Consider the following 17474-nt stretch of genomic DNA (forward strand, 5'->3'; position numbering starts at 1 on the left):
GCAAACTGATTCAATTATGCATATACTTAAATATATTCTATTTCAAGTTCTTTCCCCATTTAGGTTGTTAAAAAATCTTGAGCAGAGTTCTCTGTGCTATATAGTAGGTCCTTGTTACTTATCTGTTTTAAAGATAGCAGTGTATACATGTCCATCCCAAATTCCCTATGCCTCCCTTCCTGCTCTTCCCACCTAGTAACATAGTTCATTCTCAAGTGAGTCTGTTTCTGTTTTGTAAATGAGTTATTTTGTATCATTTTTTTTAGATTCCACATGTAAGCAGTGTCATATGACATTTCTTTCTTTGACTTACTACAAAGTCCATGTTGATGGAAATGGAATTATTTCATCCTGTTTAATAGCTGAGTAGTATCCAATTGTATATATGTATCACATCTTCTTTATCCATTCTTCTGTTGATGGACATTTAGGCTGCTTCCATGTCCTAGCTATTGTAAATAGTGCTGCAATGAACATAAATTTTCGAAATCTTCAGAGAGTGCCCTCAATCCAATGTCAAAAAGGTTTATACTTTATCCTATCGTCTTTCACATCTAATCAAAACCACCTTATTTTTACTGTATATGTGTATAAATGCAACTGTTATAAATTCTTAAAAGAGAATTATTTTTACCCCAGTCTGCTATCGAATAAATTGAAAAGTGAAATGATCTAATGTGCTTAGACACTTAACATTTCATTTACAGTCTTGTCAAACTTGAAACAACTAGTTGAACTCAAGATTTAATCAGATTATATCACCGACTCTGAGATTATATATATCCTTGGGATCTTCCCTGGTGGCTCAGACGGTAAAGCGTCTGCCTGCAATGCAGGAGACCCGGGTTCGATCTCTGGGTCAGGAAGATCCCCTGGAGAAGGCAATGGCAACCCACTCCAGTACTCTTGTCTGGAAAATTCCATGGACAGAGGAGCCTTGTAGGCTACAGTCCATAGGGTCGCAAAGAGTCGGACACGACTGAATGACTCCACTTCACTTGGGATCTTAATGGAACATCTTGGGTTTTCATGGGGAAAAGATGTTTTCATGTGGAGTATAAGAAGCCATCACCGGCTCTTCTCCTCTGTTCTATCTTTAGCCTTCTATTTCCCTGATCCATGTTAACATTATAATAGCAACAAATGGAAGCTTCTTCTGACACAGGTTGTAAGAGCACATTGCTATGATGTGGAGAGCGTAGAGGGAAATTCAGGCAACGTAATTACTGTGCTAATTAGGTTCAGGCCATTAAAGATGTTACAACATTTGTCTTGTTGTTGTTGTTGCTGCTAATATCACCTGAATATGGTCTCACAGATCATAAACCACTTCCTCATATGTTATTTTCATGTCACAAGATTATGAAATGATAGCATAATAGAGCACATGATATTAAAAATATTATTTTAATAGTGTATGAATCCTTGATTTTCAGTGAAGCCATCTTGTTTCCATAGTGACTGTGAGTAACTAATTGTTATAGATTCTCAATCAGTGTTTTGAGACTTGACAACAGATGCTGGCATTTGAACAAAAAATAAATTAAATTATCTATGGCATGATCAGAGAATTGAAGTAGTGACTAGGAATTTTTAAAATTCATAATGATGTCTGGGTGATGCCTAGAATTTTCTGCTACATAAAAATTCTTTGGTGGAGTCTTAAGAAGAAAAAAGTATCAAAACAAATACTCTACAGTGGAGGTCAGTTGGGCAACTCTTTTTTACTCACATGATAGCTTTGCCCTTATTTAGATGATGGAACTTGTAGAATTTTTTAAAAGTTCATTTCTTATAGATTTTATTTTAATTCTATGTACAATTTGTAAGAGGATCAAGCAGGTCTCTTCACTAGTCTCTTATCTGGCAACCACACCAGTAACTTCTGACTATCCTGTATTTACGTCTCTGAGCTAGTAACCCTCTTTTAAGCCTTGCAACACACATGAAAATGATAATACATTAAAGCCATTTTCTCTACAGTTCTCATTTTGTCATGAGTTGATTTAATTAATTTGCTTTGGTCTAGAGGATGAGCCAAAGTTAGTCCACAGAGAATAGGCATCTTGTTCATAGGGAAAGAGGGTGTGTGTGTGTGTGTGTAAGTCATTCAGTCATGTCTGACTCTTTGCGACCCCATGGACTATATAGTCCATGGAATTCTCCAGGCCAGAATACTGGAGTGAGTAGCCTTTCCCTTCTCCATGGGATCTTCCCAACCCAGGGATTGAACTCAGGTCTCCTGCATTGCAGGCAGATTCTTTACCCACTGAGCCACAAGGGAAGCCTGGGAAAGAAGATGGAGCTGCAAAAACAGTGGTGAGTCATCATGTGCTACAAGGAGAATATCCAGATTTCTTTGGGGCCTCTCCTTCCCTTCTGCCTTAATAAAACCTATAAAATCTGGATAAAGTGTATTGTTACAGTTGAACAGTATAAGTTGAACGTGAATGTATGTGGAATTCTGAACTTCTAAAATTATTTTTATACCTCTTGTCAAATGTACTTCAAAATAGCTATTGTAATATAGTGTCCCGCTGACTTCAAGTCTGTCTTACCAAGTGACTCTTGAAAGTGAAAGTGAAGTCACTCAGTCATGTCCAACTCTTTGCGACCCCATGGACTGTAGCCCAACAGCCTCCTCCATCCACGGAATTTTCCAGGCAAGAGTACTGGAGTGAGTTGCCATTTCCTTCTCCAGGGGATCTTCCTGACCCAGGGATTGAACCTGGGTCTCCTGCATTGCAGGCAGACGCTTTACCGTCTGAGCCACCAGGGAATCCAATTTTGAACTTCTTCAGCATCCTTAAAAGGAGTTGACAACTGTCTCCTGCTGGTCCGTGTGGCTTGAAGGTATATTTTGTTTAGGTCATATGCTGTTTCTAGTTCTGTGTCACGTGGCTGCTCACATTTAAAGATTGAGAGTTCTCCTGAGCACATCCATTTTGCCTCTTGAAAAACTGCAGATCTAGCAATATCGGACTCATGCTGAAGCTGAGTATCCCTCTCTCCTTTGGAAGGACCCTCCCCTGTCCAGTTTTCCAAGTCCTGGCAAACCTGCTTCTCTCTGTGGACACAACTGTTGTAACACCTATTGGCTTTCAATGCAGAAATGGCATTCCTAAAACTTGACCAATGCAGTGATTGATTGATTATCTTATAGAGTTGAATGGAACATTTTCAGTTTTATTATTGCTCCGTTATACACACTGAATATATAAATTGTGGTGAAAGTTAGACTTTTAAATTGGCCAGTTAACCATCATACAATTTTAATGGCTACATTGAAACAAAAGATAATTTTGAACATGTTTTTCCATTGAAAGCTATGTGTCTTGCAGGTGTGAACATAGAAGGAAAACAAGAAATAGACTTTTGTATATCCTGCTGGTCCTAAGTGTGTAAATATCGCATGTTTAAGTAAAGAGTTATTCATCAAGATTCTATGCTGTGCTAGAAATGCACAGGTCCTCTTCTCTGATTTATGCTAGAGATGAATAGGACGTGCTCCCTAGTCCTGTCCCCATTGCAAAATCTGATGGATATGAAACTAAAATATAGTAATAATTAAGATAGAATGTGCTTAAAGCTGTAGTACAGGCAAGTACACACCATATGGAAAAACTGGGCAGAAGTTATTCTGCCTGAGATAGTCTATGAAAGTCCTGCAGAAGTGTTCATGGAACATATTCTAGGCAAATAAGTGGAGTTTTATCTGACAAAGAAAATAGGAAAAGACATTCTAAGGTGGAAATGGCCTAAGCAAAGATGTAAACATGTGAAACTTGATTTTATATTCATTAAAATTTCTGACTGGGGACTTCACTGGAGAACCAGTGGTTGAGACTTCCTTCCAATATGTGGGGTGCAGGTTCGATCCCTTACTGGGAAGCTAAGATCCCATATGCCTCTTGGCTAACAAACAAAAACATAAAACTGAAGCAAAATTGTAACAAATCCAATAAAGACTAAAAATGGTCCACATTTTTTAAAAAACCCTTTAAAAATGTCTGTTGGAATTTTGGAATATGTTGGAAATGAGGGATAATCAAGTAAGATGTGGAAGATAGAATGGGTGGATAGTGAGATTTGAAAAGGCCTTTTAGTGTTTCTCAGAGAGCTGGAACTTTTCATGATGGGCAATAAGGAGTAGTCAATGCTTGAGGGGTGGATATGAGTGATTGGAAAGGCAACTCTGGCAACAATGCAGAGTTCTGATGAGCAGTGGGGAACAAGTGAAGTCAAGAGGCTCTTTAGGAAGCTTTGGGGATTGGCAGGCAGAGAAGCTATGAGTAAGAACAGAGGAAATTCACAATAGAGGGGAATCATAAGAGCAATAACTGAAAGCTGTCCTTGAAAATGTTCCCGATTGGATGAGGGTCCTGACAGCACTCAATGAGTTTGAGGTGTGTAACTTGAGAAAGAGTGAAGAAATCATACCAAAATCAAAATCATGATATCTAGGAAGGGAAGTAGCTCCCCGTACCCTTCCCATCTTATAATTTTCTAGTTCAGTAGATTGAGTGTCGTTTGATGCACTCCTGACTTGCATTGGTTGTTCACACACAGGCATATATCTTATATTCAAAATGCAATAGCAGTTATTGTTATTAAAAACATACTAAATCAGGGGTCTTTTGAAGAATCAGATTGTCCTTTTGAAGAATACATGTGACTGTGAAAGATCCTGAGTAGCTATTCTACTTTGTCAAATTCAAAATTAAAATAGGATTTAAGTGATTAAAAATAGAGGCATTTTGAGTTTATGGACTTTCTTATTATCTTAAAAAAAAGCGATAGTAGGGTTTCCAGCTGAGAGGAATGGTTGTGAAAAACATTTTGTTCCAGTTAGTTAATTTTTCCCTACATGTGCTATATTCATCGTATCCATTTTAAAAGCAAATGAGCCGTCTCTATCTCCTCTCGCATTTGTGGCAAACTCTTGCTGTGCCAATTTCAGATTACATGTGTCTTAGGGAGAATAAGATGTTCTAATCTTGATTATAATTTTAAATTAAAAGAATGAAAATAGTTCAATATAAGAGTATTGCTAGATTGTGCTAGTCAGACTGCCTTTGTTTCTTTAAAAAAAAAATTAAAGCATGCCTGTAAACTCTATGGTAGGTTCCTGTATTAAAATGCATAATAAAATGCATGATACTATCAATGCTGCTAGATTTCAATCAAGTAATCAGTTCATCAAAGCTAAAATTTGTTGATAAGCGTGCTGTATACTTGAGAGTTCAGCCATTTTGCAAATAATTGCAGTGAACTTTCAATGAAATTATTTTTATTATAAAAACAGATACTTCCCCAATGAAGAAATTAGTATAAGAATGGATAATAAGAACATTGAAAGATACTCAGCATGATTAGTCATCAAGGAAATGTAAATTATAACCACAAGGAGATATGATTATGTACCTATTGTTGTTTAGTCGCTAAGTCATGTCCAACTCTTTTTGAGAACCCATGGACTGTAGCTTGCCAGGCCTTTCTGTCCATGGGATTCTCCAGGCAAAACTGTTGCAGTGGATTGCCATTTCGTTCTCCAGGGGATCTTCCTGACCCAGGGATCGAACCCTTGACAGGCGGATTCTTTACCACTGAGCCACTAGGGAAGCCACACATTTATTAGCATGGCTAACAAATGGGATGTGGAGGAATGAAAGAATTGGAAAAAACCCAGATGATCCATCAGTCTTTATTTGAGCTCATGCTGTTTACAGAGCTGTAAAATCTGAATGTCAAGGCAGGACATCAGTGTGAGAAAGTCAGTGTATCTAATCAGAGGTTTAGCAGGAAGGATGGCATTCCTGAAGGAAGGATGGCATCCAGGTAAGATGAAGAGACAGACTGTTTCCAAAGAAATAGAAAATGGGAAAGAACAGTAAGGGAAGTATTGTACCCTGGGTTTAGTACTGATAGGGAATCACTACTATCCCTAGGGCTTCCCAGGTGACATTAGTGGTAAAGAACTCACCTGCCACTACAGCAGACATAAGAGACAAGGGTTCGATCCCTTGTTGGGAAGATCCCCTGGAGGAGGGCACGGCAACCCACTCCAGTATTCTTGCCTGGAGAAGTACATGAACAGAGGAGCCTGGCAGGCTACAGTCCACGGGGTGGCAAAGAGTCGGATGTGACTGAAGCAACTTAGCACACCCACACACAGGGTATAACAAGTAAGGGGGGAAAGTTAGCATGGTTTTATGGAGAGACCTCCGGATAGGAGGTGAGGTCCTCAGTAGAGGAATCCAGCAGACCCATAGAAACCTGGCGGGAAGGGCCTTTGTTCTTTTTCTTGTGGCTGGTGTACATTCTCATGGGCCATACCCAACTTGGACCTGGAGGGATGGGAGGTCATAGGGGATCATGGGATTTGGAGATGGGAGATGGTATTGACAGTCACTCAGTCCTCAGAGCATGGAGAGTGGATCTGGAAGGGCATACACACCAAGATACCTGGTATCATGTCCATATGCTGAATTCTATATCATTTCCAAGTCCTTAAACTTTCTTAACCCATCTTAAGTGACAGCCAACATATTTTGCAACAATGTAGACATTTTTATTGTTAAGAATTTTAACTTGAAAGGTTGTTTTAGTTATGTATTCTTGTTTTAATACTGATTAGAGAGCGTTTTTCCACGTGATCAGTTTTTGCTTAGTTTTCTGTGATTGTGGTTTTCATTCTGTCTGTGGTCTGATGGATGAGAATAAGAGGCTTGTGGAAGCTTCCTGATGGGAGGGACTGGCTGTGGGGAGAACTGGGTCTTGCTCTGGTAGGCAAGGCCAAGCTCTGATGCTGCTGCTGCTAAGTCGCTTCAGTCGTGTCTGACTCTGTGCGACCCCAGAGATGGCAGCCCACCAGGCTCCCCCGTCCCTGGGATCCTCCAGGCAAGAACACCGGAGTGGGTTGCCATTTCCTTCTCCAATGCATGAAAGTGAAAAGTGAAAGTGAAGTCACTCAGTCGTGTCTGACTCTTACCATATAGCTCCCTCCCTGTAGTTTGGCCTGAGGCGGCCCAGTCCTGGGGTTTGTAGTCTCTATGGAAGGGCTTTAGTCTCTATGGTAGGTGTAATGGCAACCTCCTTTGGAGGACTTATGTCAAGACTCCACACCTCCCAGGACTGCTGCTGCTGGTGTCCTTGACCCTGTGGCAGGCCACTGTCGATCCACACCTCTGGAGACTCCTGGACACTCACAGGCAAGTCTGGCTCAGTCTCTTGTGGGGTCACTGCTCCTTTCTCCTGGGTCCTGGTGTGCACAAGGTTTTGTTTGTGCCCTCCGAGTGTCTGTGTCTCTGTTTCCCCAGTCCTGTTTAAGTTCTGTAATCAAATCCCACTGGCCTTCAAAGTCAGATTCCCTAGGGATTCCCAGTCCCTTTGTCAGATCCCCAGGTTGGAAAATCTCTTGTAGGGCCTAGAACTTCTACAGCAGTGTGAGAACTTCTCTGCTATAATTGTTCTCCTGGTTATGAGTTGTCTACCCGGCTGCTCTATGGTGCAGCTACATAGTGACCTCCTTCAAGACGACTTACGCCACATGCTGTGCCTCCCAGGACTGCTGCTGCCAGAGTTCCTATTCCTGCGGCAGGCCACTGCTGACCCATGCCTCCGCAGGAGACCCTCAGACACACAGGCGGGTCGGGCTCAGTCTCTTGTGGAGTTACTGCTTCTTTCCCTGGGTCTTAGTGTGCACAAGTTTTGTTTGTGCCCTCCAAGTGTCTCTGGCAGGTATGAGTTTGATTTTTTTAAATATAAATTTATTTATTTTAATTGGAGGTTAATTACTTTAGAATATGGTATTGGTTTTGTCATACATCAACATGAATCTGCCACAGGTATACACGTGTTCCCCATCCTGACCCCCCCTCCCTCCTCCCTCCCTGTACCATCCCTCTGGGTCATCTCAGTGCACCAGCCCCAAGGATCCTGTATCCTGCATCGAACCTGGACTGGCAGTTCATTTCATCTATGATATTATACACGTTTCAATGCCATTCTTGTGTCTCTTTTGCTGTCTCGCATCTTTCTAAATTCCATATATATGTGTTAGTATACTGTATTGGTGTTTTTCTTTCTGGCTTACTTCACTCTGTATAATCAACTCCAGTTTCATCCACCTCATTAGAACTGATTCAAATGTATTCTTTTTAATGGCTGAGTAATACTCCATTGTGTATACGTACCACAGCTTTCTTATCCATTCTTCTGCTGATTTTAAATGTGATTGCACCCCTCTTGTTGCGGCTTCTCCTTTGTCCTTAGAAGGTGGGTATCTTTTTTTGATGGCTTCCAACATCCTCCTGTTGATGGCTGTCCAGCAGCTAGTTGCAATTTTGGTGTTCTCGCAGGAGAAGATAAGTGCACGTCCTTTTACTACACCATCTTAGGGTAAAAGTTTTTCCACTTACCTTGTATAAAATCAGTCATTAATTAAAGAAGAAAAGGAGTATATGAAGGATTATGGGGTGCTCAAAAACTGTAGACAACTTTAGCGCTAAAGATGCTCTTGAGAATACTAGACAGATGGAACTTAAGAATGCACACATTACTTTATCGTTAAGACCTTGCTTAGGTGTTTGTGACATTTGGAGCTGGAATAAGGAAATCAGGTTTTATTCCATATGCTCAAAGGCTGTATTATGCTTGTGAATCTTACTTAATCTTTTTGGCTATCACATTTAATTCCATTTCTACATTTTGCTGCAATTGTCTAGCAAAGACAGCATCTTTACATTTTATAATACAATCTATGCAATGGTCACATTGGCTACTATACTCTGTGTGGAAAGTTTATTTAATCAGAAGGTACTATTTTTAAAAGCATTGATATCAATTTTTAATGGTATCCTCATTTAAAACAAATATTTACTATTTGTCTTATATGTGTTGCTCTGCATTAAGTCTGTAATCATGCACTGATTGATTACCAACAGATATAAAGGCATTAGAAGTAAATAGGATTTAAATTCTGTATGTGTGTATGCACGTGTATGTACAAATTATTCCAAGAGATAATGGCTTTGAATTTATTCAGAACTAGAGAACATGCATTGATGCCACAAATATTTATTGAGTGCCTACTATGTGCCAGACACTCTTCTAGGCACCTGGGCTACATTCAGTTCAGTTCAGTTCAGTTCAGTCGCTCAGTCATGTCCGACTCTTTGTGACCCCATGAATCACAGCACGCCAGGCCTCCCTGTCCATCACGAACTCCCGGAGTTCACTCAGATTCATGTCCATCGAGTCAGTGATGCCATCCAGCCATCTCATCCTCGGTCGTCCCCTTCTCCTCTTGCCCCCAATCCCTCCCAGCATCAGAGTCTTTTCCAATGAGTCAACTCATTAGGGAACAGAATAGTTCCAGATTCCTGTTTCTGTGGATGTGATATTCTAGTGAGGGACCATAGACTATGAATAACACATATAATAAAAAATAAGTGCCCTAGTATGTTAGAAGGTGATACATTCTATGGGAGAAAATAGAGAATGCAGAAAATACAGCAGTTTTCATTAGGGTCATGAAGCAACCTTAATCCTGCTCTAATCTTATCTCCTTGAATTTGAAATTGAAGCTTTTTCAGTTTTTTTAGACATCAATTCTTAAACAGTCAAGCCAAGATCTTTATCAGAAATCCCTGATACATTCATGCTTGGTGTGTTGATGCTTTGAATCACTGAATAAATGTAAAACAATAGACCAGTCTCCATTTTTATTAATAACTTGCCATAATTAACTATGTTTATGCAAAGGAAGAGAAACAATAATACTTCAGGTAACTTCATTTAATAGTCAATTCAGGATGTGTTTATTGTAGCTTTTTATTGGTGCATGATTTGTCTCATTATTTAAGTATATGCTTAAAGCAGTGAATCTGGAAAATCAAATGTTATGCTTTGTTTTTTGAGGAATTCTATTCACATGAATTTTAATCCACATGGATATCTCTTTCTAGTGTTGAATACAAAGGAAAAATATTCTGTTGTGTATATGTAGGTGTTGGCTTTGAAGAAATTATATTCACATGTGGCTTAATCCACCTTAAAGTTTTCTTTATATTAAAGCTTATGGGAAATTACTGAAGTAAAATTTCATGATGGCAAGTCACTCAGTAACATTCCCCAAAAACAACTGTTAGAAGTTATTTTGTTAACTGTCAGAAGAATGAACCGAGGGCAATCATCTCTTTAGGCAGTGGGCAAACAGCCCAGTTATGAACCCTGAACTCATTCAGCTAAGAAATCTATATATGATATTGTTGTCTATTAAACTTGACTTTCTTTTAACCAGCTTTATGCTAGGTTTAGATTCCCACTTTTTATTGCAAGGTACACTGGAAAAATTGAAGAAAAGGATAATCTTGTTCTGGGTGATTGGTAACTTTGGAAACATTAAATTTCTTGGGTATCTTTCTGGCAATAGTTTGAAGTGAAACAACTTTTTTTTTTCCCCAACAGATTGAAACAACTTATTTCCTCCAGAGTAATAGAGTTTGCATTTGACATCAGATAAGTGATTCTTCTAATTTGTCTAGGCTTTCAGCAAACTATTGAAAAAAATCCTTTCATTTATTTTCCATCTTTCTTCTTGAGATTCTTTTTATAGCTCAAGGTGTTCTTGGAGATTGGGGGTTGGCAATCCAGCTCGTAATAGGAATCTCAGAAAAAAACTTACTATTTAAGTGTTCAAGCTTCTCAAATGAAACTCAATATTTAAGAGCAAAATAATATTATGCAGAGTTTTCTGATTATAAAAAGACAGATAGTTAGTGACTTTGGGAGAATGATTGTATCTGTTAGCCATGGAATGAACATTTATAAGCCTAATACTCCTTGATGAATTTCCTTCTGTCTCATATTATTCTTGGGTATTTAGCTCATGAGGCTAAAGGAGAAGCTAATCAGCATAAACATTTTATCACTGACATATATTTGGTGACTTTCTGTTTCTTTAAAGAAATAAAGTTGCTCTTTAATGTTTTGGTGAATTTATATGATTTCTTTGGGAAAGTTACCACTAAGATTCACCATGAATTACAGCAGTATACTTAGTGCTATTCAGAAAACATTTCATCCCTTTCCCTGTTTCTGTGAAGGTTTATTTCCTCTTAATGTCTCTTTAATTCCCCTTATTTAAAGCCTAAGTCTCAAACATTCATGGCTGTTATTACAGCCTATAAAATATGTGCTTAATGCCATTATCCTTTCTAAAAATGTTCTTGACTCCTTACAGTTTAATCACATATCTTGCTTGTAACTAAACTCAACAATATACGTAAATTGTTAGAACTTGGATAAAACAAAATGATGAAAAATGTTATATGGTGTTGTGACTTTTTAGCAGTGGTTACATCACTTGTTTTATAAAATTATTTTATTTAACTTTTAAAGTTATATTTATCCATCATCTATATCTACTAAAATCGAACCAACGTTTAGGTATTTTTAAAACCAAGAACCTTGGTGCCATTCTTGGTTTTTCCTTCTTTCTCACCTCTGACATCTAATCCATCAGGTCCTATTGGTTGTGTCTCAAATTTGGCCCTATACCTGTCCATAACTCTTCTATCACCATCTTATTCCAAGCTTCCTCACTCTTCTCTATAATCCATTCTCCACACAGCAGTGAAAGCCACTTCTGAAATGTTAATTGGGTTGAACCACTTTCATACTTAAAACTGCTCAATTACTTCCTGGAATCAAGTACAGACTAGTTGCTACATCAACAGGCCCCCCTCCTTCCTTCTCTGATCTTATCACCTGTCACATCCCTTTCTGGTCACATACCAAGCTCTACTAGAGTTTTGGCTCTTGTTCCTTCAAATGCCACAAACCTCTTTCTCTGCTTCATGAGTTCTGCCTTCTCATCCCTCAGGTCTAAGCTCAGATATCATCACTCCAAAGAAGTCTTCTGACCACCCAGCCCAAAGTAGCCCACAGTCAATCCCTATCATAGTTCCCAATTCTGTTTCTTTCATTTTGGCTAGCTACATCTGAAATTACTTGTTTATTTATTTGTTTCCTTGTTATTCCATCTCCCCCTCCCCACAACCCCCTTATAATTTCCAAGAGAGTACTGTCCTTATCTTAGTACAATACTTGAAATCCTAGGTCATGATCTAACACATAGTTAATACTGTATATACATGTGCTGAATGGATAGTATATTAATGTGTCAAAATTCAGGGCATGTATTGAACAAGTTTTGTGTTTTTTTTTTGAAACATTGATTCTTAAACATTTTTATCTCATGAAACTGTCAAGTTATCTTACTCTTCAGGAACTCCCTCCCACAAAACTGACTTAGTGTTAGCAGGCATTTCTGTTCATTAGAAACACATTTCCTACCAGTGGAATTTAATTTTGGCAAAGCATTGAACAGATCTTTAGTTACAGAAATCATGCTAAAGTTGTCGTTCATCCTCACTTATTCCAGAAATCCCATGTTTAGAGTTTTTTGGGTTTTTTTTTTGTTCAGTTTATGTTTTGATTCATGTTAAGATAGAAATATTCCTGGAAGGATTAACACTTTAAACTAGTTCAACCATTTGAGTATAAGGTCTGAGACTCTAAGAGGATGTTTTGAGGAGGAAGAAGGGCAAACATGAGAATACCAGGAAGCTGAGATTTAGGCAGAAGGGAAACCCCCAGAGGGTGGGAGCCACTCAGAAATTATCTTCTTATAGGGCAGGCAGAGGTGTATCTTCCTGGCTTTGTCACTAGATGTGTAAATTTGGACATGTTATTCTGTCTTTATATGAAAAATTAAGAGATTCAGCTCAGTTCATTTCAGTTCAGTCAGTCGTGTCCAACTCTTTGTGACCCTGTGAATTGCAGCACACCAGGCCTCCCTGTCCATCAGCAACTCCTGGAGTTCACTCAGACTCACGTCCATTGAGTCAGTGATGCCATCCAGCCATCTCATCCTCTGTCGTCCCCTGCTCCTCCTGCCCCCAATCCCTCCCAGCATCAGAGTCTTTTCCAATGAGTCAACTCTTCACATGAGGTGGCCAAAGTACTGGAGCTTCAGCTTTAGCATCATTCCTTCCAAAGAAATCCCAGGGTTGATCTCCTTCAGAATGGACTGGTTGGATCTCCTTGCAGTCCAAGGGACTCTCAAGAGTCTTCGTCAACACCACAGTTCAAAAGCATCAATTCTTCGGCGCTCAGCCTTCTTCACAGTCCAACTCTCACATCCATACATGACCAAAGGAAAAACCATAGCCTTGACTAGACAGACCTTAGTCGGCAAAGTAATGTCTCTGCTTTTGAATATACTATCTAGGTTGGTCATAACTTTCCTTCCAAGGAGTAAGTGTCTCTAAATTTCATGGCTTCAGTCACCATCTGCAGTGATTTTGGAGCCCCCCAAAATGAAGTCTGACACTGTTTCCACTGTTTCCCCTCCTATTTGCCATGAAGTGATGGGACCGGATGCCATGATCTTCGTTTTCTGAATGTTGAGCTTTAGGTCAACTTTTTCACTCTCCACTTTCACTTTCATCAAGAGGCGTTTTAGTTCCTCTTCACTTTTTGCCATAGGGTGGTGTCATCTGCATATCTGAGGTTCTTGATATTTCTTCCAGCAATCTTGTTTCCAGCTTGTGTTTCTTCCAGTCCAGCATTTCTCATGATGTACTCTGCATAGAAGTTAAATAAGCAGGGTGACAATATACTTGACATACTCCTTTTCCTATTTGGAACCAGTCTGTTGTTCCATGTCCAGTTCTAACTGTTGCTTCCTGACCTGCATACAGATTTCTCAAGAGGCAGGTCAGGTGGTCTGGTATTCCCATCTCTTTCAGAATTTTCCACAGTTTATTGGAATTTTCCACAGTCAAAGCCTTTGGCATAGTCAATAAAGCAGAAATAGATGTTTTTCTGGAACTCTCTTGCTTTTTCCATGATCCAGCAGATGTTGGCAATTTGATCTCTGATTCCTGTCCCTTTTCTAAAACCAGCTTGAATATCTGGAAGTTCACGGTTCACATATTGCTGAAGCCTGGCTTGGAGAATTTTGAGCATTACTTTACTAGCTTGTGAGATGAGAGCAATTGTGCAGTAGTTTGAGCATTCTTTGGCATTGCCTTTCTTTGGAATTGGAATGAAAACTGACCTTTTCCAGTCCTGTGGCCCCTGCTGAGTTTTCCAAATTTGCTGACATATTGAGTGCAGCACTTTCACAGCATCATCTTTCAGGATTTGAAATAGCTCAATTCAGCTGGTGTTCTCTAAATAATTCCAGGTTGGTGATTCTATACTCAGTCATTTTTACCCATGATCAACACTACTTCTCATGTATAATCGTAAATATAAAAGAGCTGATATAATTAAAAACCAACATGGTTTCTGTAAATGCAGTGACACAGGAAAAACAGCAAAAGACCTTGAATTCAATTTTTAGCATATTATTATTCCACATGTATTCATCAGGTTTCGTTATGCATATGTTCAGACAGGAATGTATATGCACAAGCACATTCACAAGCACATCGCCTCCTTCACTGAGAAATTACAGCACTGTTATCCATCCAGGGGCGCTGACTCTGAGAAGTGAAATGGAAGATACTTTTCTCTTATGCAGGAGAATATAAGCCACTCCAATTTCTGATTTTCTTCATTATATTGCATTGTATTTTAGCAGTATTAGTTTGAGCCCCAGTGTGCACAACCATAAGAGGTTGAGAAGATTAACAAGAGATCATCTATTTCTTCCTTCAATTCAACTTCCTTTCAGACAACTCATTCTTGGTGATTCTCTGTTTTTAAATTACTTTCCTTCCCTTCAGCTAGCTACTCCCATGATTAATCTATTAGTATATGGTCCATTGTAATTGTTAATGTGATTGTTAACATGTAGTTGGTAATATGATTGTTGTTGCTGTTGTTTAGTTGCTCAGTCATGTAAGACTCTTTGTGACCCCATGGGCTGTAGCCTGTCAGGCTCCTCTGTCCATGAGATATTCCAGGCAAGAATACCCGAGTGGGTTGACATTTTCTTCTCCAGGAGATCTTCCCAACCCGGGGATCAAGCCTGCATCTCCTGCATTAAAGGTGGATATTTTGCCCCCTGAGCCTCCAGGCAATATGATAACCATGAGCAATTACTGTTGAAGTAATATTTTAATATTAAACTTAATATTTTGTGAATATTTTTATTCTTAATCAGGGTCACAATTGCACTTATTATATTATTATACTTAATACACTTATTGCTTATTGTATTTACAATAATCATCACGATCAAAAGTGATCCACTGATTCTTTCAGGAGGCACTCAATACATAGTTGGGGAGTGAGTGAATAAAGGTAATGTTGGAATTAAAATGCTTTCTAAACATTTCTACAAAACACTTCATTAAAAAACATGGGGCTGGGAGGAGCACAGGGTTGGAAGCTATGTACCAGAACAGTTATATCTTTTTTTCCATAGCATTAGATCCTGTCCTCATTAAAATGCATATAATATGTAGCTATTGCTCCAAGAGGACCTGCTGTGTCCTGTTGAAATTACCCTTGCTAGTCTGTGGATTAACTAGCAGTAGGGGAGAAGCGAGCTTATGTTTGTTTGTACCTATGTTTAAATGACCGAAAAACAGAAGTGGTAATGATTAACATTCTGCTTTTAAAAGTATAATTAGATAGAGGGAGGGAAAGATGGCGGAGGAATAGGATGGGAAGATCACGTTCTCCCTCACAAATTCCTCAAAAGAACATTTCAACGCCGAGCAAACTCCGCAAAACAACTTCTGTAGGCTGGCAGAGGACATCAGGCAACCAGAAAAGCAGACCATTGTCTTCAAAATCAGGTAGGAAAAAATATAAAAGACGAAAAAGGAGACAAAGGAGGTGGGGAGGGAGCTCCGTCCCGGGAAGGGAAGCCCGTCCCGGGAAGGGAATTTTAAGAAGAGAGGTTTCCAAACACCAGGAAACACTCTCCCTGCCGAGTCTGTGGCGAGCCTTGGAAACACAGAGGGCAACATAACAGGAAGGAAAAATAGATAAATAATTAAAACCAAGAGATTACAAGCCCACCAGTAACTCCCCCAGCGGAAAAGCAGCACAGACGCCTGCATCCGCCATTGGGAAGTGGGGCAGGGCAGGGACGCGCGGGAGGCGCGGGCTGCAGAGCTTTGTAAGAATCGGGCAGGAACGCCCCACGCTCCACCAGAACGATCTAACTTGGGCTAGCAACCCAGACTGTGGGATAGCTACCACGCGAAAAGCTGGAACATAAGACACCGCCAGGACCCAGCACAGAACAAAGGACGGAACGGAAAAAGCCGGCTGCAGACCATTCCCCGCCGGGGACAGGCAGCCAGAGCCGTAAGGACTGGAAAGGCAATTGCAGACCCGGAGAGACTTTACTTACCTAACTGCAAGCAGGCTCCTTTGCTAAGACTTCTGGGGGTGCTGGACAGTCACAGTCTGCCTCACGGGGTGCGCCAGCGGTCCACCCAGAGAGCTGAGCGGCAGCGGCGGAGAAGGTGACAAGCCGCAGCGATTGCGCTCGCCAAACTCCTGAGCTACTCGGACCTGGGAAGGGCACAAAGCGCAGTCCCAGCCGCATTTGTGCCTCTGAGGGCTGCCTGAGGGCCGAACCTGAGCGGCTTGGACCGGGGAAGTGCACGCAGCCTAGGGCCGGCCCCAGACGGTTCCCCGCTGAGCATCGTAGAGCCAGAGCGGTTTGTGCGCCGCGAGGAAGGACAGGTCAAGCGGGGCAGAGATACTGTGTACACACGACAGTGCTATCTGTTTGCAGCATCCCCCTCCCCACAGCGCGACTGAACTAGTGAGCCTAAAAACCAGCAAACAGAAGAAGTTAAACAGAGGGAACCACCTTGGAAGTGAGCCCACACGGCCCATAACATCAGAGAAGAGCCAGATATATTTTTAATTTTTTAATATTTTTAAAATCATTCTTTTTTTTTGCCTTTTTCTTTTTTTTTCTTTTTTCCGAGCTTTTTTAAATTGTTAAATCTTCTATTTCTCCTCTAATTTTTATTTCTATAACCTAGTATTACTATTTTTTTTAAAAAAAGACTTTTTTTTTTTTTAAGGCAAACACCATATATACTCTTTGGATGGTTGTTGGTGTTTTGTTTTGTTTTGTTTTGTTTGTTTGTTTTTAATAATTCTTTTTTTCTTTCTTCCTTTTTCCTTCTGCTTTTCTTTAATATTCTATCTTTGAAAATCCAACCTCTACTCCAGATTTTTAATCTTTGTTGTCAATTTTGTACATTTAAAAACCCAAACTTCACTACCCAAGTTTACCTGAGAGCGAGATTACTGGCTTGTCCACTCTCTCCTCCTCTGGCCTCTCCTTTTTCTCCACCAGGTGGCCTCTGTCTCTTTTCTCCCCCATCTCTTCTCTATCCAACTCTGTGAATCTCTGTGTGTTCCAGACGGTAGAGAACACCTAAGGAACTGGTTACTGGCAGGATTTGTCTCTCTCCTACTCA

General features: G+C 40.0%; 1 protein-coding gene and 1 non-coding gene across 2 annotated transcripts in view; one reads left to right on the plus strand and one right to left on the minus strand.

The window, feature by feature from the left end:
* IL1RAPL1 (interleukin 1 receptor accessory protein like 1) overlaps positions 1–17474 on the plus strand; it is a 1455753-nt gene that overhangs the window by 1237871 nt on the left and 200408 nt on the right. The gene's annotated exons all lie outside the window — the stretch shown is intronic.
* On the minus strand, positions 2707–2779 carry TRNAC-GCA (transfer RNA cysteine (anticodon GCA)). Its single transcript has one exon. It is a non-coding gene; the product is annotated as a tRNA-Cys (tRNA).

Source organism: Ovis aries, chromosome X, assembly GCF_016772045.2.
Source record: "Ovis aries strain OAR_USU_Benz2616 breed Rambouillet chromosome X, ARS-UI_Ramb_v3.0, whole genome shotgun sequence".
Lineage (NCBI taxonomy): Eukaryota > Metazoa > Chordata > Mammalia > Artiodactyla > Bovidae > Ovis > Ovis aries.